This window comes from Trichosurus vulpecula, chromosome 5 (assembly GCF_011100635.1).
Source record: "Trichosurus vulpecula isolate mTriVul1 chromosome 5, mTriVul1.pri, whole genome shotgun sequence".
Taxonomy (NCBI): Eukaryota; Metazoa; Chordata; class Mammalia; order Diprotodontia; family Phalangeridae; genus Trichosurus; species Trichosurus vulpecula.
This window is the reverse complement of record NC_050577.1, coordinates 199,231,154-199,256,552: the sequence shown is the minus strand read 5'-3', so window position 1 is coordinate 199,256,552 and position 25,399 is coordinate 199,231,154. Positions and strand designations below refer to the sequence as shown.

The following is a 25,399-nucleotide window of genomic DNA, read 5'->3' as shown; positions in this document are numbered from 1 at the left end:
TTTCAAAATTACAGTTGGAGTCAGAGAAATCATAGACTCTTCAGAGCTTGAATGTATTTTAGGAAACACAGTTCACCATTCTTATTTTTAACAGATGAGGAAAATGAGACACAATACATTAAGTAAATTGACTAATATCATACAAAACCCAGTTTATTTGTCTCCACCCACTTTCTTTGAAAAGGTCATGCAAAGAAGATGGAAGCAAAGGCAAGTTAACAGAAGAAAAAATTGTGGTTTCTTGGAAAAGGCATTGAATTTTCAATCAGAGGTCCTGAGTTCAAACCCTACTTCTATTTCCTATATGATCCTGGGAAAGTCATTAACCTCACCTCAGTTTCCTTATTTGTTAAACGAAGGGGTTGGACTAAATAATCTCTGAGGTCCCTTCTAGCTCTGAATCTATGATGCTATGAATATAAAAGTGGGTCATGGTACTATCAGCAGTGTTAAAAGCAGAATATGCTGAGTCTGGTAATAAATAGTAAGGACAAAAGCAAAATTGCTTTTAGGTGTGTGGGAAAGAGATAAATCAAAGAAGAGATATCAATAAATTGACCAAAGCATTTATATTAGTGACTTGCAGGAAAGTATAGACGGCAAACATCAAATTTGTAGATGGCATAAAAATGGGAAGATAATTAATGTAATGTATGAGAGTCAAGATTCAAGACACTGATAGATCAGATTGATGGACTAAATTTTAAGAAGATGAAATTTAATATAGATAAATGAGAAATCAGAGACTTGGCTTCCAGGTGCAAGATGGGAGAAGCATTTCTAGATAAAAGATAATCTGGCAAAGATCTATAGGCTTTGGTGGACTTCAAGCTTATCATGTGACATGAGTTGAAAACTCTGTCTTAAACTTCATGAAGAGAGATTCAATGTCCCAAAGGGAGAAGCTGCTATACTGTTGGTATTTGGACTGAATAAAATAAAATTCCATAGAGATAAATGTAAAATTTTACACCTGGACACAAAAATAAATTTCACAAGCTGGAGTAGTCATGGTCAGACACTATACACAGTTGTTCTAAAGAAAGATATGGAGGTTTTAATGGACTGCAAGCTCTATGCAAGCAATATGATGTGGCAGCCAAAAAAAAAGTTAGTGAAATATTGGATTACATATGAAAAGACAGAGATGCCAGGTGTAGTTGAGTGATAGTCCCATTGTATTCTGCCCTCATCAGAACTCCTCTGAAATACTATGTTCAGTTCTAGGTACCACAGTTTAAGAGAAAATTAATAAGCTTGAGAATGTCCAATGGAGGACAATCAGAATGAAAATTCTTTGAAGCCATGCTGCATGAGGATCAGTTGAAAGAATTGGGCATGTTTAGCCTGGAGGAAAAAAGACTCGGGAGAGGCACAAGGGTTGTGTTCAAGTATCTGAAGGGCGCTCATATGGAAGAGGGATTAGACTTTTGTTCAGCCACAAGGAGACAAACCAGAAGCAATGGGTGGAAGTTGCAAAGGTACAAAATTAGGTTTAATGTCAGGGAAAATTTCCTAATAATTAGAGCAGTACAGAAGTGGAATGGGCTGCCTCAGGAAGTGGTGGTTTTCCCTTCTTTAGAGGTCTTCAGGCAGAGGGGGGTGACCAGCATGTTATAATAACAGTAACAGCTAGCATTCATATAGTACTATGCTCATCTAGGCATTGTGCTCAACTACAATTGTCATCTCATTCGGTCATCACAGCAACCCTTGGAGATGGGTGCTATTATTAACCCCATTTTACTGATGAGAAAACCAAGGCAAACAGTGGGTGACTTGCCCAGGGTCACACAGCTTGAATTCAGGTCTTCCTGACTCCAGGATCAACACTCTATCCACTGTCCCACCTAGAATAGTAATTACCTTGTGTTGAGTACAAGGAGAGCAGCCTTGTTTAGACACAGGATGGGCTAGATGGTTCCTGGGCAGCTAGGGTGGTGCAGTGGATAAAGTGCTGGGCTTGGAGTAGGGAAGACGAGTTCATATGCAGCCTCAGACACTAGCTGTGTGACCCTGGGTAAGTCACCTAACCCTGTTTGCCTCAGTTTCCTCATCTATAAAATGATCTGGAGAAGAAAATGGCAAACAACACCAGTATCTCTGCCAAGAAAATCCAAATTAGGGTCACCAAGAGTTGGACATGACTGAAAAAACAACTGAAAAAGATGGTCCCTAAGATCCCTCTCAATTCTGAGATATTGTGATTGTGTGACTACATTTGCCACATCTAAACTTCATATTATGAGACTTAGTTCATTGTTAGAACCTATGGAGATACTTTTGGATCCTGATTTTACCATCCAGTGAATTAGCTATCCTTCCAGCTTTGTGTGATCTGGTAAGCATGCCACTTGTTTTCACATTCAACTTTGATAAGAATGTCAAAAATAACAGTCAAAGGGAAATCCTTGGGTAAGGAGATTAGAGTCCACCCTCCAAGTTCAATTAATTAGCCAAGTATTTATTTAGCACCTACTAAGTAAGGGTCAATCACCTTGCTAGCTGCTGGAGTTTCTAAGACAAAAGCCAAAAAAAAAATCCCTTCTCTCAAGAAGCTTACATTCTATTGAGACCATTTACCAGTACCTAAACAAACATATGCAAAAATATATAAAGTAAAAACAACGTAATATCATAGTAGAGGGGAGGGACTAGTACCTAGGGTAAATTAGGAAAGACCTCATGAATGAGGTAGCATTTGAGCTGAGATATGAAGGAAGCTAGGAATTCTGAGAGGAAGGGATGAAAAAGTAAGGCAATATATTACAAGCATGGGGCCAGCCTGTGAAAAAGCATGGACATAGAGGATAGAATAAGAGATAATATATGTAAAGCATATTGCAAACCTTAAGGCACTATATAAATGCTAGCTGTTATTATTAATATCATCATTATTAAATGGTATATGAGGAGCAGCCAGTCGGCCAGTTTGGCTGGAAGGTAGAATTCCTGAGGGGGAGTAAGGTATATGAAGCCTAGAAGAAGAGGTAGGATGTGGGTTGTGATAGGCTATAAATGCCACAGTTTGTATCTTATCCTACAGTAATGGTCAGGAAATGAGCCTTTATTAAATAATTACTAAGTACTAGACAGTGTGTGGATTTTATATATGGACTCTGAAAATGCCCATAGGATAGTAGTGGACTGGAGTCTCAGAATGATCAACCACTATATCAAAAATTCAATTGGGGATATCTCTGAGTGGTCTTCTCATCATGGTATGACTTGCATTAGAAAACTGACCCCCTCCCACTAGGGGAGATATCAAGCATGCTACAGCCCAGAAGACTCTAGAAGAAGGGAAATGCAGATGTTTTCCTGACTGCCTTCCTATTGGGAACAGAGAAGACAGGAAAATGTCTCCATCAAAGAAATTCCCTACCCAGACAAAGAAAAAGCTCAGACACTATAACCATGCTATCCTGGGCTCTTCTCTCTTATCCGTACCCCAATCTCATCCTCCCAAAGGTTCTCTAATAAGTCACAGGCAGAAGTCACTACTCTTCCAATTCCTTAATACCCTAGATATATGCAGCCCTATGCAGCAGTAATCAAGGTAGCTAGGAGATGCAATGGATAGATTTTGAACCTGGAGTCAGAAAGACCCAAGCTCAAAACCTATCCCAAATACATGTTACGATATGGCTCTGGGCAAGTCACTTAACCTCTAGCTGCCTTGATTTCCTAATTGGTAAAATGAAAATAATAATATCACCTACCTTCAAGGCTTGTAGAGAGGATCAACAAGATGATATTTCTGAAGGGTGTTGCAAATCTTAAAGCACTATATAAATACTAGCTATTATTATTATGAATGATGGTGCCATTATCAAAGCAGTGAATCTATTGGCAATCAGCTGTTCCTCATAAACATTATGCCAAGAAGAAAGAACTTTATTTGGGAAATAAAGAGAAGAATTTGTTCATTTGAAGGACTGCAGGGACACCCAAATATAAATGTATATGAGAAACTAAATAAGAAGGTGTCCCTATTACAATGGGAGGAGAAATGTAGGTGAGGCATACAAAATAACTACTTGATTGCAATTGGGATAAGTATTTATTGCAATCTCTGTCTCTAAAATATTCCTAGTAGGATAGGTGACAATCTCAGCTGTGTTAAGTTACAGTTATGACTAAAGACAAGAAATCTGAATTAGCTGCCTTTTGGGGACACCTCTAAAGCCATATGTTATAACTCTCTATATAATTACTATTACTACTACTGTTTGTTATTATTAAGAATAATAGTGAGAATGTGGTCTTTTGAGGGTGTCTCAAGAAGAGATATCCCAACCAGCTCCCAAGTCTGAGTGTCATTCTCATATTTATGGATGAAGCCATATTGGTTAAACAACGGGTCACCACCAGCATCATTGATAGGACCCCTTCTCACCTGCTGAAGGAATTCATTCTAGTGGATGATTTTAGTTCACACAGTGAGTGCCTAGGTCAAGGAATCTACCTCGATACTACAAGCGTTTGGGTTCTGGATCATGGTTTGTATCAGTCTTACAGAGGGCTTTACACACACTTTTGAGTTTACATGTTTTTCACAGATGTAGAAAACTCAAAGAAAACAGAAGAAGCTCAGACATGATAGTTGATATTTAAATAGTGCCTACTATGTCCAAGGCATTTTACAAATATTATCTCATTTGATCCTTACAGTGATAATGAGAATTAGTTTTTTTAAATTATTTCCATTTATTTATTTTTATTATTTCCATACAGTTGAGTAAACACAGGTTAAGTGACTTGCCCAGAGTCATATAGCTAGTAGAGGTCTGAGGCTGGATTTTAACTCATTTCTTCCGGACTTTAGTCCCAGCGCTCTATCCACTGTACCACCTAACTGCTGATGAAAGGTCTGGAAAATATGACCTGGGATAACTAGAATCCTAGATCTTAAATTGAAAAAGACCTTTGAGATCATCTAGTCCAATCCCTTCATTTTACAAATGAGATAATCATGGCCTAGAGAGGCAAAGTGATTCTTATGAGGCAATACAGTTCTCATGACATATTTAATAATAATATTTAATAAATAAATTTAATAATTTTCCAAAGGTGGTGCTTCACTGCAGCGAGAGCATAAGTTATCAGCAGAACTCCCCTCTATATAGATGGGAGACCTCATTATGAATGATAACAAGAGGAAGGGAGGGGCTAAGAGGAGGGGGTGAAGCTCTGGAATCTGGCCCATCGCGCCAGTCTGTGCTCGCGCAGGCGTCCTAGAGGGCGACCCCACCCCCCTGCCCGCGCACGTCCACATCTGTGCGCAGGCGCCGCTGGGGGCATTGGCACGTGATGGTCGAGTCAGCGCTCTGGGGAGCGGCAGCGGAAGGTGCGTCATGAGCCCAGCCCTCGCGATGCCAGGTGGTATCCCCGGGCTCCGGCTCTGCATGATTGTGGCTCGCGTCGCTCCTGGTGGTGGCGGCAGCCCTGGAGTGGCCACAGAAGGACCTGGAAGAAGTGATGGATTTGTGGGAAGGGCCACTAGGAAAAGAGTCCAAGATACGCTGACAGCAGAAACGGTCAAATTAGCCACAGAAATGAAGCAGGAGACAAAGCAGAAGGGAAAGGAGAAATTGTTAATGATGAGAAACCAGCAGCTCTGGCTGCCCCCCTTTCAGTTGGGTATACCGTAAAAATCAACAATTATGGATGGGATCAATCAGATAAATAAGTGAAAATGCCCATCACCTTAAATGATTCACCAAGTCCCCACTGAGAATCCGCACGCGCAGTTCACCAAGAGGTCATTTGAATTTCTCCTAAATAATCTTAATGGGAAAAACTACTCTATGACTGTCAACACCCTCTTGAAGCCCATCTCTGTATAAGGTAGTTTAAGAAAGATCAAGACTGATATAATTCTTGTATCATGAAAAAAAAAAAAAACAGGAACAGAAATGGGATTGCTTGACCCAGGTAGAGAAAGAATGCAAAGAGAAGGAAAAAAATTCCTTTGATAATGACATAGATCCAAGTGCGGGGCTGATGAATGCTTTGGATAAAATTTGTAAAGATGGAGATGATGAAATAATGAGAACTGTTAAGGCTGGGTAGAGTCAAGGGACAAAGAAGAGGTGGAATTTTGAGACAAAAAAAAAGGTCTTTTAAGCCACAGATGTGGAAATATCCTTTCCAATAAGGAACCATTGCTGAGCTGCGCAGATGCATATGACAAGTTTACACAACTTTTTTCCAAGCAAAGACTGTGAACTCTTTCCATTTCATGCTGTAGGATGTATCTGAAATAAAATATGCTTATTTTAAAACAAAAAGGATGAAAACAACAAATAGTATCAGGGACTTTGCTTGATAATAAACATTTCCTGACAGTCATGATTTTCTAACATTGCAATGGTGAATACAAAGTGCTGTTTAATTTTCCTGTCCTGAGGCCTTAAAACAGATTATTCTTATGGCCATGGATGAGGGGCCATCTGGCACAGTGGCAGGGGGATGGATAAAATGACCTGTCAGGGTTTGTTGTACCCTATCATTCTAGGACCAGTCCTTCCAACAACTAAAAATGCTAAATGATTGTCCTGCCCTCTAACTCTACCTTGCATAGCACCAAGAGCAGAAGTTTTCAGCATATTTCATCTCTACATAGGCTGCAATGAAAACCAAAGAAAAGGGAGTGTGTACAGTATTTTAGATGTTCTTGCTTGCTGATATTTTTTCCATCCATAATGGAGCCTAAGGCAGTGAAAGGTCGGTTTTGTTATCTGTAAAATGAGATGACTGAATGACCTCTTAAGTCTTTTCCAGCTCTAAATCTATAATACTATGATTAACCCTGTGACTGAAATCCAAAGTTCTGCATCTTGCTGCTATTGTTTCCTAGAAAGGCTCCTTAGAAAAGGCGTGAAATGCAGTCATGGTAGCAGTATGGTGTACTGAAAAGAGCATTGGACTGGAAAGCAAGAGACTTGTAAGTTAGAATCCCTTTTCCATTAGGTAGCCACTAGCTAGTGCATTGGGTTGTCTACTCCTGCTCTTGAGGTCAGGGGGGCCTCAAGTCACCAAGACCTGAGTTCAAATGTGACCTCAGACACTACCTGTGAGGCTGGGTGAGTCAATTAACCTGTTTGTCTTGGTTTCCTCATGTGTAAAATGGAGATAATAGAACCTGCCTCCCAGGGTTTTTATGAGAATAAAAGAGATAATATTTATAAAGTGCTTTGCAAATCTTTAAGTGCTGTATGAATGCTAGTTATTGTCATTACTATTATTATTAACCCTTAGAGAACTGTAAAGTACAAAGAAGGGCTTGTAAGTTACTGATGCATTCCTTTACAACTTTACAACAATTAATTCAAACACATGAGTAGTACAAATCATTTATACAAATCAATTAGTTAAAATTATAAATTGCATCCATTTATGAGAAATGCCTTTTAGATAAAATATGATAAAAACACATTGACAGGCCTTATCACTGCTGCACTCTACTGTGATATATCCATCAGTTCAGCAGCTCTTCACAGACCAAAACAGCTTGAAGATTAAAGATTTTGCATCTCAAATACTGAGCCATGCTCACTGCAGGCCACATGAATCTTTCCTCCTTCTGAGATAGGAAACAGCCTAGATCTTTTCACTTGGTTACAAAGTAGGGGCAGGTGGATAGACTCAACCAGTGCTAAACCAACTTAATTGATAGGGGAAGAGAGGGTAGCAATTCCATGTGCATATTATTGTCAGAACTGAATTATCCTGACAAAGACTGTGGGTACTTGTTCCTTGGTTGCCATGGTGTAATAAAGGAGGGTTTTGTTGAAACTTTGCCTCATTTAGTAGCTTAATATCCTGGGAGTTCTCCAGCCATGCATAAATTTCTGGACAGAATTGAATTTTGCACTCAGAAACTGTTGCAAAGATTGTGTTTGATTGGCAGGTAAATTAAAGGGCAAGTTAGACAAGCAGATGGAGCTTTATGCCCGAGAGTACCCAGGGCTACTGAAGTTGATATGTCACACCAAAAGGAAAGAGATTGCTGGGGCTCGAATCTCAGACTGGCAAGCAGCCACATCAGATGTGGTCATCATCTTGGATGCTCAAACTGAAGTGAATATTGGGTGGTAAGATTCCTTAGGGTTGTTGTTCATCTTGGAAAGTGGAATACCTAGATGTTAGACATACTCTTGAATTTATAAAGATAAGAAATGTGAGCAGCAGCTGTAGGTGTCAGACAAATCAAATCCCAAAGAAGCAGGAGATAGATTTATTTCTGGGAGTTTGATCAGCCAAGGAAGTACTGAATTACCACTTAGAGAAAGTATATGGCATATAAAATATGTAGTAGCATAAAAAGGATATAGTTTCTAATAGAAAAACCATTAGGCTGGGAATCTGAAAACTTTATGCTTCCAAACTTTGGACCTACCTCATGTTGGGGATGAGAGTTTTTTTCAGAAATGCCCTGGTTCTGATTGTGATTCCTGGCCTTTCCCGAGACCCCCAAAGGCTCTAAAACCACTTTGCAGTTTTCTTTGACGATTTGGGGGTGAGGGTAGGCCAGGTCTACAACACAGGAGAATTGAGGAAAAGTAAAGAAGCAGAGATGTATAATATTTAGTTCACATGTACAAACCTCACCATCACTTCTCATGATAAAAAATTTATACATTGTCTTTATAGGGCAGAGCCCATCTTAGCACGGTTCCAAGAAGACCCTAGTGTGATGGTATCACCCATGTTTGGCAACATTCATTTCAACAGCTTCAATGTTATTCCACAGTCACTGGCTGCCTGTAGCTTTAACTTGTCTCTGTTGAGTCGCTATGATCCTTTACGACAAGATTGGCTTGCTCTGAAAGATGGCACTGCACTAGTGAAGTAAGTGGGGAAAATTTGCAAAGGAAAGAGCCACTTAACTTTTGCATTTGAGAGGGTGAAGTTATAAATACAAGTTTAGTTTCTCTTCCTTATCAATCATTACTGAGTTTGTATCACATGGGATATAATAGATCATCTTTGATTTTACTGATGTGGGTATAGCTTCACCCATATGGATGCCCAAAAGAATTCATCATCACTTGTGATCAAAGTTAAGGGGATAAGTTTCTCTGTCTGTAGTTATGTTGATCTTCATATAGCAGATACACAATCTCTTATAGTTTTCTTTCTCAGTTTTTTCAGCTTGAGCTTCACTGACTTAATGTTTGAGAACCCAGGGCCATGACCATCCCAGGATGAACTATTAGAGTAGAATGTTAATAGAGGTTTGAGCACATCATATATTGAGCACAACCTATATAACAAACCATCTTGGAAAGCTTTTAGTTTATCCCCATTACAAATAACGCTTGCTGTTGGTTTTAGATAAATGCTTTTTATCAGTTTAAGGAAAAATCCATTTATTCCAATACTTTCAGGTGTTTTTAATAAAAAATGAATCAAAATTTTTTTCTGCATCTATTGATATAATCATATGATTTTCTTTTTACATTTATTGTTGTTGTAATCAATTATGTTAATAGTTTTACTAATGTTAAATCATCCTTGCATTCCTGGTATAAATCCCACTTGATTATAATGTATAATCTTTGCAATATATTATTATAATCTTTTAGCTAGTATTTTATTTAGGATTTTTGCATCCACATTCATTAATGCTCTGTATATTTTTTCTTTTTACTCTTCCTGGTTTAGGTATCAGTATCATATTTGTTTCATAAAAGGAATTTGGTAGGATCCCTTCTTTAGCTATTACTCCAAATAACTTATTTAATATTAGAATTAGTTGATCTTTAAATGTTTGATAGAATTCACTTGTAAATTCGTCTGGTTCTGTGCTTTTCTCTTGCTATTTCTTTTCACCCAATTCATTCTCCCATCATTAGCCTCACCCCCACCCCAATTCTGATCATTTATCACTGGAGGAGTTGGGGTGATGACCCTCCATCTTTGTTTTCCTGCAGGAGTCCTTCCATCTTTGCTTTGCTGCAAACAGATTGTTCTTGGGAGAGATTGGGCTGCTGGATGAACGGATGCGGATCTGTGGAGGAGAAAATGTGGACTTCAGTCTGAGGGTACATTTATGATTTGTGGTCTTGTTCTGGTTTAAGCCAAAGGTGAAAAAGAGATGAGAGAGTGATGGGAGTTCTGAAATTCACTGGGCAAGATTGGGCTTCCTCTGCTTAGGAAGGTCAGGTCTTCACTTTGCCAGGTAACAAGGCAGAACGTAGAGAGATGGGGAAGAGCAAGGACAACTTGGACAGGGCTTCTGGGATTGCTTATCTCTAACTAGTCCCCAATGCAGGGATGATGTAGGGACTTTGCTGCTATTAACACTAGGGGGAGTGGTTTATAGCAGCTACTAGTGGTGCTACATGTACACCAGCCACCAGGTGGTGCTCAAAGCTTGCTGTGCCAACTCACAACTGCACATGCGCAGAAAGCGAATGTCAGTCCCAGTGTCTCCCTAGCTTTCCCATCCTATTGTTTTCTGGGTTCTTAACTGGGTTCTTAATTGGAAAGTGCAATAATCACAAGATCATAGACTTTATCTATAAGGGACCTTAGGGGTCATCTCATCCCACCTTTTCACTCTATAAATAAGAAAACTGAAGCCTAGAAAATTTAAGTGATTTACCCAAGATCACACAAGGAGGGGAGGGGAAGAGAGTGAGCGTACATGTGAGAATGTGTGTGTGTGGGTATATTTGTACACATACATGTATACATATACTCATGTGTATGTGTACATACATGTATATAAAATATGTATGTGTATTTCTGTGTCTGTATATGTGTATACATACACATACACACATGCATGCATACACCTTGCATGCACCTTGTACCTTGCATGATTTTGGATAAATCACTTAAACTTTCTGGGCTGCAGTTTTCATATATATGTAAGCTGAATATATTGTATTATACATTGTAAATAAATATATGATATCTAAGTGTGTTGTGTTTATATATGTATATGTGTGAATATAGGTATACACACACATATCTACATATGTGGAGAGAGACAGAGGCAGAGAGACAGAGAAAGAAGAAAATAAAACATGGAGCCCAGCCTGAGGGTACATTGATGAGGGTATGAACATATTATGTGTATGTGTGTGTTTGATTGAGGACATTGAGGCAAACAGAGGTTAACCGACTTGCTCAGGGTCACATAAATAGTAAGTGTCTGAAGCATAAGTGACAAAGTAGTGAGTGACAAAGCTGAGACTTTAACTTAGGTCCTCCGACTCCAAATCCGGTGTTTTTACCATTGTGCTGTCCTGCATCTTCAAAATCCATAACTCTTCTGAAGTCTGTTTGCTCACCCACTTAGATTTCAATTTCCTTGCTTCTCTATTTAGCAAATGTCCAAAGAACTCACTCAAATGGCACATGGGCTAAGATAAAATTAAAATGAATGGCTAATATAACGGTAAGCTACAAAGGAGTTGAGCACATCCTTTTCCTCATAAATTTTACTTTCACGCCACCCTCACCTTCTGTGGCATGCTACTTTGCCCTTATAGGAGAGGGAGATAAACAAAGTACCCAAAGGCCTTTGTAGGTACTTTCAAGCCTTCCCAATCTCCAAGTCACAAGAGGAAGGGAGAATCATCTCATAGCATTCCAGCTTATGCTGTCTTGCTGCTTTTGTAGAAACTGCACTGAACCTTCACGTGGTGCCCAGGTATGTCCGCTGCTTTGCTTGGTGACCACAGTAAGCTGTTTGATACATCTACAGGTTTGGACATAATTCTTGTTCAGTCATTTTTTCAGTTGTGTCCAACTCTTTGTGACCCCATTTGGGTTTCCTTGGCAAAGATACTGGAGTGGTTTGTTATTTCCTTCTACACCTCAGTTTACAGATGAGGAAACTGAGGCAAAGAGGGTTAAGTGACTTGCCCAGGGTCACACAGCTAGTAAGTGTCTAAAGCCAGATTTAATTCAGGAAAATGAGTCTTCCTGACTTCAGGCCTGGCACTCTATCCACTATACCAACTAACTGCCCTTGGACATACTAAGCCTGCATTATTGTCCTCCTGGGCCTCTGATGTGCTCATCTTCTTTCTTTGCATCTCCTTCTGAGGTATAATTAAATGGCTAGAAGTCTGAGTAAAAGTCAGCTGCTCATCCTTGTAATGGTTATCAACAAGCCCCTATAAGGTTCTTAGTATATGCCAGGCTTCCCGCTAAGTCCTGGGGATACAAAGGAAGGCAAAAACACTCTCTTACATTCCAATGGGGATGACAACCTGCAAAGAACTATGTTGGAGTTAACTGCATAGTGGGGACTGAAAAAGGCCTCTTCAAGAAAGTAGGATTTGAGCTGGTCTCCAAAAAATCCAGTAAAACAAGAAAACAGAAGTGAGGAGGGAGAGTGTTCCAGGCATGGAGGGATAGTCAATGAAAAGACCCAGAGAGACAGGAGATGGAGTGCTGTTCATAAAGAACAGCAAGAAATCTCAGGTCACTGGATCAAGAAGCACTTGAAGAGGATTAACTCTAAGTAAGAAGAATGGAAAGGTAAGAAGGGGACAGGTTGTGAAGGGCTTCAAAACCAAAGAGAGGATTTGGCATTTGATCCTAGAGGTAATAGGGAGCCATGGAATTTATAGAGTAGGGGAGTAGAGGGATGAGCACTTCCATAGATTGGCCCTGGGTTTCTTTCCAGACCAGATTCCTGCATCTTCTTCTATTGGCACATTCACATGGGAAAATAGAGGGAACAAGCATTTTAATAAAGTGCCTTCTATGTGCCAGGCATTTAACAAATATTATCTCATTTGATTTGATCCTCACAACAACCCTTGAAAGAGATACAGTTATGACCCCATTTTTCAGCTGAGGAAACTGAGGCAAACCAAGATTAACTGATTTGCTCATTATCACACAGCTAGTATGGCTAGATGGCTCAGTGGATAGAGCACTGGGCCTAGAATCAGGAATTCAAATTCAAATCAAATTCTAAATTCAAATCTGGCCTCAAATACTTATAAGCTGTGTGACCTTGGGCAAGTCACTTAACTTCTGTTTGCCTTAATCCACTAGAAAAGGAAATGGCAAACTACTCCAGAGTATCTTTGCCAAGAAAACCCCATGGACAGTATGGTCCACTTGAAGAGTCAACAACACAGCTTTTGTCTGAGGCTGGATTTGAACTCAGGTCTTTTTGACTTTAGGACTAGCAATCTATCCACTTTGCCTGAAAAAAAAATAGCAAATACTAGATTGAAACCCAGAAGACTACAAGCTGAAAAATGCTGTGTCTGCACTTTTAAAAGTCCCACCAGTGACCTCTGTCGGCTGGACAAGGAGCTCACACTTAAAATATGAACAGATAAGTTAAAGTTTGCAAATGGTCAGAGAGCTGTGTGATTCGTAGTATCCTCTTCTCCCTTTCCTGCCGCTCTGTAGAGTGGAAGGGGGCCTCAGTGGACTGAGACCCATTTTGCATTTTTCTTTATTACATGACTTGAGAATTTGTGTACAATGGCCAGAGTGTTGGTAATGGCTGTCCTCATAAAGCAGACTTATTCTGTTGCCAGTATTTGCACATGAAGACTTTCTAGTACGGTAGAACCCGCCAGATCTTGTGGTTTCCCAATGTATTCTTTCAGAACTCAGCTTCATCTCCATTCTGCAATGAGGCAACCAAATAGGATATTTAAATAGCACTTTAAAGTTGGCAGAGCACTTCATTCATGTAACATAAGTGCTGATGCAATTCCCTCAAGTGGAAGAGGCTGGGGAGCCTCCTTCTGGAAAGGTATGATTATGCATAATGGAAGTACCTTGGAGAGACTGAGTTCTGTAGTTAATACAAGTCTGATAGTCACATGATGAAGAGCCTCTCTGATTGGCTATGAAGCTGGAACTGGGATTCATTCCAAAACACCAGGCTCTTAGTGTGGAGTCTTTCCATGGTTGCTGGCATTGGAAAAGGAAGATGAGCTACCAAGGACCTCCTGGTAGGAGAGGAACTTGGGCTCTTTCACCTGAAGTTGGCATGAAGCTGGGCACATGGTCCTGCTGTTGCTTCTGTCTCTGTTGTGTCCATTCTTTCCTGGTTCCAGGTGAAGAAAATTGGAGGTAGTTATGATCTCTTGACTTCAACAATTCAAGAAAGAAGATCTGGGTCTGGAGTCAGTACTGGGTTTTGCATCCAACAAGTCTAGCACCAATTTTCCAAGGAACAACTTTTGGCACCCAGCCCAGTGGTAGCTGGGGGAGGACTCAATGCTATATGGAAATTATATTAAGTCTAAACCCTCACTCCTCAGAGAATTTGTGTTCTTTTTCTTCCTTAAAGTAGATACCTAATCAATCTTAATTGATTGACCTGGGGAGTTAAATGGAACTGGTTGCTAACACCACACCCAAATGGAGGATTAAACCTATAGCACTAGACATGATACACTCCTGAGCCCTCAGAGGTACCCCTAGAGCTATGAGGAGGAGATATAGCTGGTCACATGCTGGAAAGGTGAGAGCAGAGCAATTGCTACACTCATAACAACGTTGTGAAGTAGTTATAGTAAGTATTGTTATCTCTGTTTTATAAAGAAAGAAACTGTGACTTGGAGAGGTTGTAACTTACCTCGATTCACCCATTGATTAAGGTTTAGAACCAGGATGCCAACCCAGATGTTGAAACCACCAGCCTGGTCCTTTTTCTGCTACATCACGCTGGCTCTCAGAAGTGTGACACTGTGAGGAAGAAAGAGGTCATAGTATTATTAAGGCACTAAGCAAAGGAATGATAGCAAGAGCCACACTGCCTTGAAAAGGAAGCAAGAGGCAATGGAGAGCACTGATCTAAGGGCAGAAAACTTGAATTCTAGTCCACTTACCGGTCCTAACACCAGAAGCAACCTCTTTTCCCCTTGCTTAGCCTCAGCTCCCTCATCTAGAAAACTGAGATGGTGATATTATTGATTCTGCCTATTCCACAAGCTTTTTGTGGCAGTCAGATGTGATCATGAGTGTGAAAGAGCTTTGAAAGTCACAGAGCCTATTTCAATGCCAGAGCAAGAAGAAAGTGGGATGCAGTACGTGAGAGTGGAAAGAGTTGTGGCCTAGACTCCGAGGATCTGGATCCTAGTCCTAGCTCTGCAGATGATTATCTTGGGCAAACACTTAAAGATAAAAAAAATAATATGAAGCACAGAGAAATTAAATGGTTTGCCCAAGATAATAATGACCCCAGTACTGCTTCTTATTATTCAGTGAGATCCTCTTTGGGGGTGAAGATGGAGGAGCGCTTTGCCTTTTCCTTCTCCAGTTCATTTTACAAACGAGGAAGGAGAGGCAAACAGAATTAAACGACTTGCCCAAAGTCACCCAGATTTGAAGTCAGGTGTTTGCAACTTCAGGCCCGGCACTCCATACGCTGCGCCCCCTAGCTGCTGCTTGGGTACTTTACAAATAGTATTTCATTTTTATCCTCACAAAAACTCTAGGGGGGAGGTACTATTATTGTACTCATTTTACAGATGAGGAAGCTAAGAAATACAAAGGCTAAGTGACTTGCCCAGGGTCACACAGCTAGTAATGGTCTGAGGTTAGATTTGAACTCAGGGCTTCCTGTTGCCAGGCCCACCACTATCCACCACTCTACCTACTTGGTCACAGAAGCTTTTCAGGTGAAATGGTCTAATCTTTTTTGTATCTATAGCCTTCTCCAACATGCAAAACAATCCAAGAATATTTTGTGGGATTGTTTTTTAGGGAAATTATATTGTCCCAAGAATATTTGAAACTACATATTATAAAAATAAATATTAAAACAATTTATCCACAAAAAAACATTATCACCAAGATACTTTTTATAAGAAAGGGAAGCTGATTTGACAAGAGGGATGACTGTTCAAAGACAGATCTTTTTGACTTACCAAAGTAATCTGTAAGAAGAAATGTGAGGAACACTGGTCTAGAATAGGGCAGCACTTAAATTTTCTCTCATTCACTCAATTATAAGCTTTCTTATGCCTGTAATAACAACCTATCCCAATGTTTTTGTGAATCATGAAATATCTGAGAAAAGAAATATAACTACATATTTGTATTTTGTTCACTGTAGTAGACAATTGGGATCTGAAAAAATGCATGCAGCTTCCATGGTTGATGAATAAATTAAAAAAAAAAACATTTACAAAGCACTTACTGTGCCAGACAGGATGATAGAGACAGGTGCTAGACTTCTTTTTTTTTTTAAGCCAACTTTCAATTTTTAGAAAACCTCTGTGTTCCTAAATAGAGAAAAGAATGAAGAAGCTTGGAATGTCATAATGGTTTAGCCAGGAGTTGAACCTTGGGACAGATCTTTAGAAAAGACAATAAACACTTCTCATCCTCTTCTCTCCTCCTCCTTCTCCTCTTCCATGTCTCTCTCCCTCTCCCAACTTGAAACTCTGGGAAGAAGGATAATATAATAGACTTCTCTAATCAGGAGAGATTTCCTAGCAAAGGTGAGTTTTCAGGATTTTGACTTGCAGGAAAGAGTATGTTAGGTATGCAACTTAGACAAAGACGTGGAGGCAGGAGGTGTATGGCTAGATTTAGGTTTTGAAAAATAGTGCAAAATGTGGCTTACATTTGTTATATTCACTTGACCACTTTTAGGACCCATCATGTCCATGGACTTCTTTCTTGAGCACAGGTGTGGCAGTGTGGGGGGGAAGACTGAAGTCTTACTCTTTTCCCAAATTGCTCACTTAGAGCAAGCCCACAAGCCCTATGCTCTGAAGCTTGGATTGGCCATAAAATGCAATGCCCGTCAGGTGGCTGAAGTGTGGATGGCTGAGTACAAATCCATGGTTCTTTTGGCATCTGCCTCTAGAGGTTTGTTAGGGACTTCAAGGAAGGAGGGGGCAAACAGAATGGAAGAGGGGATCAAAATGCATACATGAAAAAGTGGGAACCCAGCCCTGGTCACAGAGTCACCTGGCAATCTCCTTTCACTGAGACCCACACCATGGAGGAGGCTAGGGATGCTGAGCCCTCCAAAGGCAGCATGACTGTCTTTGTGACAGAGAGACCATTGTAATTTTGTCACATATGCAAGAAGGTAATTAGCAACAACACTCGTGTTTATGTTTAAAGTTGCTAAAACTGTTTGCCTTGTGCTAGCATGTATATAGAGCCAAAAACATAAAAGCACATTCAGAGCACCAGGGACCTAAAGTTCCTGGTCAGAAGAGGTGACTCTGGGAAAGATCTAGAAGGGAAAATCTCCAAGTTCAGCTGAGACAGGGGAGCTAGGAATCCCACTATATAACAGGGAACCCTTTGGTGGGTTTAACTGAGGGGTATGAGCTTTAAAGGGCTTGGAGAGCCAATTGTTGAATTTTCAGGTTGAGCATTTTTACCTCAGAAATTGGCAATTGCTATAAACCAGGGCTTAACTTATTGTTTTGTTGATTTCTAGGCTTAAGAAAGTGTTAATAAAACAAATTAAGCATAAAAATGTGTATGTACACATTTCCCCTACCCCTCCCCTCCAAGGAAACTAGTTGTTAAGTGTTTACCAGCTCACTCCCGTATTACTGTATAATTGCTTGAGCTCAGCTAGAATGCCATTGATTGGTTGCTGTCTTTTGTTCTCAGAGGACCAAAATGACATCACTGTGTTGGGGGTCAAGGCACAGTGTATCAGACTGGCTGATCAGACCAATACAAGCTTAGAAGGCTCTACCACAGGTTGGGCACAAATACCCATTCGAACATTTGGAGTAGACCTGTCTCTAAATCTGTGCATTTTGAGCTACTGCAATTCTGCTTTGCTCATAGAGCACAAAGCCTTCTTTGATGCAGGCACACCAGGCTGGACAGTCCTGTGCCAGTGTCTGCCATGTCTCATAATTAATTCCAAAGTTCTCCAGAGAGACCTTGAAAATGTCCTTGTATTGCTTCTTCTGACAACTATGTAAGTGCTTGCCTTGTGTGAGTTCTCTGTAAAATAGTTTTTTAGGCAGACATACATAGAAGGCTCAGGGAATAAAGTCATCACCAACTTGGAGGCCTGTTGACTACGGGCTAATAATAATGATAATAACAACTGACATTTATACAGTGCTTTCAAGTTTGCAAAATGCTATATATCCTTCATCTCATTTGAGCCTTACGACAGCCCTGGTTTGACTGATGTGAAATGGATATTAAAGTTCCCAAAAGGAGTAGATTACGTTAAGCTCCTAATGATAAGAAAAGCCTTTGCTTAGCTAACTAAGGTATATTGGTGATATACTAGAATTAGTTCAGGGTTTGAATACGGATATGGTAATTCAGCTATTCAGTTATACCATGATACCAAAGGATAATGAAAAAATAGGATCCCATCTTCCCTGACTCATTCTTTTTCTCCGTTCTTCCTCTCAACTTTTTTTTGATGCCATAGAAAGAATTTTGCTGGTCCAAATGTTAAGCAACAAAGACTCCAGTCTCGTCCAATCTTAATCATTTTCTTGACATATAAGGAAGCACACATTGTCTTCATTTGGAAAGCTCAAGACTTTAATAGATGCTTGGGGCACCATGAAATGCATCTAAAACACAGATCTCAAAAATGCAGTTATTGCCAGATCACCAGGCAGAGGTGTCAAGGGCCCAGTCCACAGACTCTCCCTTCTACTCTACTTCCTCCCACAAATCCCAAGGGAAACCGGAGAATCTGAAAATTACACACAAGACACTAGACATACCAACTTGTCCTTTGGAGTAACCTCACCCTGGAAACTGACAAGGTATTGTACATTGTGATGCAAAGGTATTTAAGTGACAAGATGACTTCTTCATAGAACCCAGGAATCGAATGTGGAGATAATTCTGCCAGAAAGGAACTCTGAAAGAAACTGAAGTGTGGAAGTGTTGACTCAAAAATGCTTATCCCTCTCTAAAGCCAGTTCAAAGCATTATTGGTTATGGAAGAGTGAATACCCTGCTCACGGCTTCCATGGTATGTTAAATAGCCCCTCTCTCCCATCCTCCTGATCCTGCAAGGATCACACAGTATAAAGCTGTTTGTCCTAAATTCATTTGGGTATTGGATTCTACTTCTAGAGCCTACTTGCCATATGTGGCTTCCCTAGTTTTTCTCTTCTGTGCCATAACCAAAGTTTCTTCCCTTTCCAAGGCCTCTTGAATTTCATCCTACTTCTTCCCACTCTCTTACCCCTTCCAGTTTTCTCCTCCACAACAACTCATCCAACTCTTGCTCCATTCTCTTGAGAATTTTAGCTCCCTAAGATGTTTGAAGGGGGTGGACAATGTAATAGTAATTAAGGTTGGACTTTTTGCTGTTGACCTTTAATGATTCTGGCCTTTGTTTGAATGGGGCAGATAAAGTGGGATGTTTTTGTATTTCTCAGCACTGAGATAATTGGGAGCCATTGATTTGCATCTGATGTGATATTGGGGGTGGGGAACTTCTCTACCCCCAGCCTGGGTGAGATCGGGACCCTGAACAGGGCAGAGGTTGGTGTTCTCACTCGGAACGCTGAGCCACAGCAGGAGTGGCACGTGACTCTGGGCCAGCCATTATAATGAGCTCCCTGGCTGAATACTCAGATGTTGATAACTACAAATTATATTTGGTCTGTAGAGTGCTGTTTTTTTCCTCTGAACTAAGTAAATGATATTTATATGCTAGATTAAAGTAAGATTGTTAACCCCTTAACGTTGCTTTCCTTAGTAAAGTAGATGAAAAGCACCTGGGCTTGCAGCGTTCTGTGAGCTGGTTGTTGTTGGCTTTACACCCTCACAGCAGCTGCTAGCTGGATTGTTGATACACTCCCATGGCCTCAGGCATGTGGAAATGCCTTTAGGGCCTAGAATTGGGAACAAACATCTTGGAATACCTAAGATTTTGGAACAAAAACATGATATCACGATGTTCTATATGTGTCCTTCACAAGAATTAGAATATATCACTTGAGGTCCCAAATTCCATTTCCTTTTAGCAGGCATTCACCTTATGGTATTCTCCAATACTAAGATGGAAAATGTTAGGGAGGTATGATGGGCCTACTTACTCAGCCTCCTCTCACTAGGCACATGGTATGCCTTTTCTCTTCTAGATGAAGAACTCTGCAAATGAAGACATCTGAGTTGATGAGGGACCTTTTTCAGCAAATACCCCAGTCATGAAAAATCACAATCAGTACAGATCACAGGTATAATATATGGTTGATTTTGCTCTAATAAGGGTATTCTGCTCATTGTAATTTTTGCTAGGCCTTAGAGTTAGCGCTACAGGGTGTGGAGCTGGGGAGATAGTTCATGTTAGAGGGATGTGTGATGCGAGGGAAATACCTAAATTTAGAACAAAGCTATTTTTTAATCTCAGTCTGTTACTAGATTAAATCTTGGGGTGGGGGTGGGGAATGAGGTAGTATAGGGGTAATATTATAAAATGTGAGCATTAGGAATAATACAGGATATAATGATCACCTGATTTCTTCCTGTTCCTCAGTCTTCTCATCCAATAAAGCAGACCAGTCTTCCATTTCAACCATTGAATGAGGTTCAGTCAACAACTGAAAAACCAGGATTTGAGAATCCAGCCTCTTTATCTTTTATAACAGAACCTTTACTCCTCTTCCTTCCTCTTAGTGACTATCACTAATAGGTTCACTCCCTGCTTTCTTCCCTAGAAAAAATGGGAAGACTTTTTTCTCTAGTGGTGAAAGTCAGAGAAAAGGTGGGGGAATAGAGAATAAGTATGAACAAAAGTCCCCTCAAGTGATGCAAGGTTATATTGAACCCAACAGAAAGGGTTAACCTGTGAGGAAAGGAGAGGATATCTTTTCCTTTGAGACTTTGTCTGTGGGCTATGATGCAATGGGATTCAAAGCAAGCTAGGCTTGCTATGGTGGCCAACCACACTATCCCATTAGGATATTTTATTTGCTGATACCTTGAAAACTGTTGGGGGTATAGCCCGTGGTCTTTCTATTGTTGCCACGAATCCTAGCCTAGTTGCCTCCTTTTTTTTTCTCCTTTTTCACTTAAAAGCAGGGATTAGATTTTTCAAAGGTATGTGCTTTACTAATGTTTAGAAAAATTCAATCGAACTAAAAATTATCTGGTACCTATTATCTGAAAAGCATTGTGCTAGGTGCTAGGGGAAGTAAGCATTTAGTAGTATACACATGTATGTATATTATATATATATGTACACATATATATGTATGTATATATATAATATGTATTTGTACATACATATATATATATATATGAATCACCTAGCATTTATACAGCATGTTAAAGTTTGCAAAGCAGTTAACATCTATTATCTCATTTGATTCAGCTAAGAACCAGGGACTGTGCTAGAGGCTGATTATAAAAAGACAAAAGCAAAATAATACCTGCTTATAAGACATATGGTCTATTAGGGAAAGCAAATTGTACACATGTAAATATATACAAACTCTATATAGAATAAATGCAAGGTAATTTTAAGAGGAGAGAAAAAAACATTTACTACTGAAGGAAATCAGGAAAGGCTTCATGTAAGAGGTAGCATTTGAACTGAGCTTTGAAGGATATTAGGGATTCCAAGAGGTGGAAATAAGGAGGGTTTGCGTTCCAGGCATGAGGAATAGCCTATACAAAGATGTGGAGACTGGAAATGGAATATCACGTTGTTGTCGTTGTTTGTCCTTCATTCTCAAAAAGGACCATGACATGCAGGCGAATTGGATTTCAGTGAGGCAGGGCTGTGCGGAGTCACCAACCTCACTTTCTCCTTCGCAGTCATCTGGGTCCAGTGGGAAGATATAGGTCAAGACAACTGGAGATGGCCCTGGATACAGTGGGAGACCTCAGCCCTTTTAAGCTAAGGTCTTTAACAAGGTCTCAGTTTGACTGAGGCAACACCTCACTGAATAGGTAAGAAATGAGGCAAAGAGAGAATGTTCTCTTTCACCAGGTCAAACAAAAAAATGGATCTGAATGGGGGAAAGAACCTCTAGGTTTCTGGCCAAAACAGAAACAATTTCTATTTACATTCACTCAGAGCAGGATGGAAGGAAGGAAGGAAGGATGGAAAGAAATTGTGTTGCCTAACAGGCCAGTTGCAGTGGGGTGCCCAGTGAGGCAGTTCCTACTACTACTCTTAGAGGTTGTTGTTTGTCCTTTGTTCTCAAAGAGGACCACGCCATCAGGGTCATGTGCAAAGTCACCAGCCTCACTTTCTCCTCAGGAGCCATCTGGGTGCGGTGGCAAGATATCAGTCCTCTGTTAAAGACAACCTTACATAGTATTTGTTAATTGTTTCTTGTCGGTTTTATATCCTGACTGACTTGTAAACTGCCAAAAGGAGTTGATGCCTCCCACTTCTCTTAGAGGCTCTGCAGGGCTCACATCAGTTTGATGCTCAAAATAGACACTCAGAAACTTGTGGGTTTGATCTTGAGAACTGGGCAGACAACCCAGACCACAAAGTATAGTTTGGACAAGACCATAGGTCAAAATTCTTAGGTTTGTTCTCAGATCTATGTTTTATTTCTGTTATATTTAGACAAGAGAGGCAGGTTGTTTAAACTTATGCCTCACTTTCTCCATGCCCCAAAACAAAAATAATTTTTTTGTATTTTAAAAATGTGGTAGCAATTAGGTGGCACAGTGGATAGAGTGCTAAACTTGAAGGCAGGAAGACCAGAGTTCAAATTCTGCCTGAGAGAACTCACTTAGCTGTGTAAACTTAGCAAGTCATTAACTTCATTCAGCCTCAATTTCCTCATCTGTAAAATAGAGATTGTAATAGCACTTACTCCCCAGGGTTGCCATGAAGATCAAATGAGATAACGTGTAAATCATTTTTGCGGTTCACTTTGGCTAGAACATAGAGTACATGAAGTCTATTGTTGTGCAGTCAGCCTGGGAAGACAGACCAGGGCCAGAAAGTGAAGGGCTTTAAATGCCAAGTAGAGGAGTTTCTATTTTATCCTAAAGACAATAGGGAGTCACAGATGCTCCCTGAATGAGCGACTGAGTATCCTTGAGTAAGGTAACCTGTCAGACCTGGGCTTTAGGAATGTCAATTTGTCAGCTGTGTGGAGACACTGGATTGGATACCTAAGAGGCTTAATGCAGGGAGACCATTTAGTATTCTCTTGACACAGTCCAGGTGAGAGACAATGAAGGTCCATCTTAAGGTAATTGTGATGTGGGTGGAAAGAAGGGAAAGGATATGAAAGATGGTAAATAGAATATGAGATTCTTCAAGTGATTGATTGGCTGTGGAGGGAGAGTGGTGAGAGTAAAAGTGAAATGTGGAGGATGTGAACTAGAGAAATAGTGGTGCTCTCAACAGAAGTAAGGAAGTTAGGAGAAGGTGTAAGTTTAGGGGGAAATATAGTGAGTTCTGTTTTGGACACATTTGCTTATGGGAGCACTGGGGTATGGTTGTCCAGCAAGCAATTAGAGATGTAGGAATGACACTTAGGAGAGAGAGGAGGATAAGGTGTGTAGATATGGGGGTCATCTTCATAGAGGCTAAGAGAGAATGCATGAGTCAAATGAGCCCTGGACTACACCCATGCATAAGGAATGGCCCCAAAACCCAATGAACAAAGAGCATCTATGAAAGGCCAATAATCAATAGAGTTCAAGACTGCAGAGAGGTCAAGGAGGATAAGGGCTAAGAAAAGGTCATTGGATTTGGCAATTAACTAATCATTGACAACTATTCAGAGAATAGTTTCATTTGAATGATGAGTTTAGAAGCCTGATTGCAAGGGGATGAGAAGTAAGTAGGACATGAGAAGGTGAAGGTAACAAGTGTAGGCAGCTTTTCTGGAAGTTTGTCTGTGAAAGGGTCATGAGATATAGGACCATAGTTTGAGGAGATATTGGGGTTATTTTTGAGTGAATTATTTTTAAGGGTTGAAAAGATCCTTAGATCCAAATATGTTTGTAAGCATTGAGGAAGAAGCCAGCAGATAAGAATAAATTAAAAATTAGAAAGAAGGGAAGATGATCAAAGTAGCATATTGTGGGAGGAGACAGGAAGGTTTGGTGCCAAAGGCATAAGTAGAGAGTTTAGTGTTTATAGGAAGGGCCACCTCTTCTTCAGAGCCTGGAGCAAAGGAGTGATTGGGGCATGATGTTGGGGTAATTTGAAACAGGAAATAGCTGAGAAGACAGAATTTAAATTTTGTATAGTAATTGTTCTTCTTCAGTGACCTGGGGTCACTGGGGTGTGGGAGAAGTCCACCATTCTGTTCATCTATACATTCTTGCTAATCCTTTTTAAATTCTTGGCTATGGGGCCAAGAGTCACACTCAGGGCTGAGAGGTGTTCTATTTTAGTATTTTTCCCCTATGCTCCCCTATCCCCTCCTCATGGGAGCTTTCTTTTCCATGGAAATTAATGGGATCTCAATGGAGTAAGAAGAAGAGGCTATCCCTGCTTGCCAAGAAGTGGAATGGAAAGAGCAAAGAGTTTCCAGATACTGAACTCTTGTTTTTTCTAGGTCTAGCATTTTCTATTGATGTTTCTTTATTGCTGACAGGTTCCTCTGATTTTTTTCAGCTCATGTTCTACATCAGTACAAGAGAATTCTATGTGAGGCGCCTATATGCTGAGCAACATTGGCATGATCGCTGCCTCATAGACTGAGGCTAAGGACATTGGCCAATATTAGAGACATGCACAGAGCTAATTAATGGAGAGCTATGCATGTACTGGGATTTTAAACAGGTGAGTTGATGAATTTTTCTAATTCTCTTACTTGGAGGCTTAAATAAGGAATTGACATTATATAAAAGGAAATGGGAAGTCACTTCCCATTTTGGGGCAGAGAGTAACATAGTAAAACCCGTATTTTTGAAATATTATTCAGGGGGAATGGCCATAGGGTCATGGTATCATAGATGTAGAACTTGAACAGGACCTCAGAGGCTATCTATGCTTCATTTTACAGACAAAGAAACTGAGGTCCAGTAAAGTTACAATTTGTCTGAGGTTAAATGCAAAGTAAGCATCAGATATGGGGTTTGAACCAGAGGTGGGATATGAACTGACTCCAGACCTATTGTTCTTTTTTTTTTTTTACTTAAATTTCCTTTTCTGAACTTAGCAAACATCAAATAAACAGCCATTTCCATGCATGTAATAGAACAGAAAAAGAGGATTGTATCAGCAAAGTATCTGTTTAGTATTTCTTTTCATTTACATTTGTCTGCAAAATTGTTTTCCCTCAATTTTTTGTCAGTTTTTGTAAAGGTGCATACATAGTTGAGAAATATGTAAGCTCCTTTATATTTGCATTCTTTAATTGCCAGAGATGTATCATCTCTAATTTTTCTAAAGTTCTTTACGTCCTTAACTTCTTTGGTTTTTCTTTTTGTAATATGTGTTAAAGACCAATGCATTTCATCATTGTATTCAGTGTTTTCTTCTGTTTACTAATAT

The 25,399-nt window shown here is 40.0% G+C and overlaps 1 pseudogene; it reads left to right on the top strand.

Moving 5' to 3' along the window:
- The first annotated feature begins 431 nt into the window (after window positions 1-431).
- Window positions 432-24,604, top strand: LOC118851156 (annotated as a pseudogene).
- The last annotated feature ends 795 nt before the right edge of the window (window positions 24,605-25,399 follow it).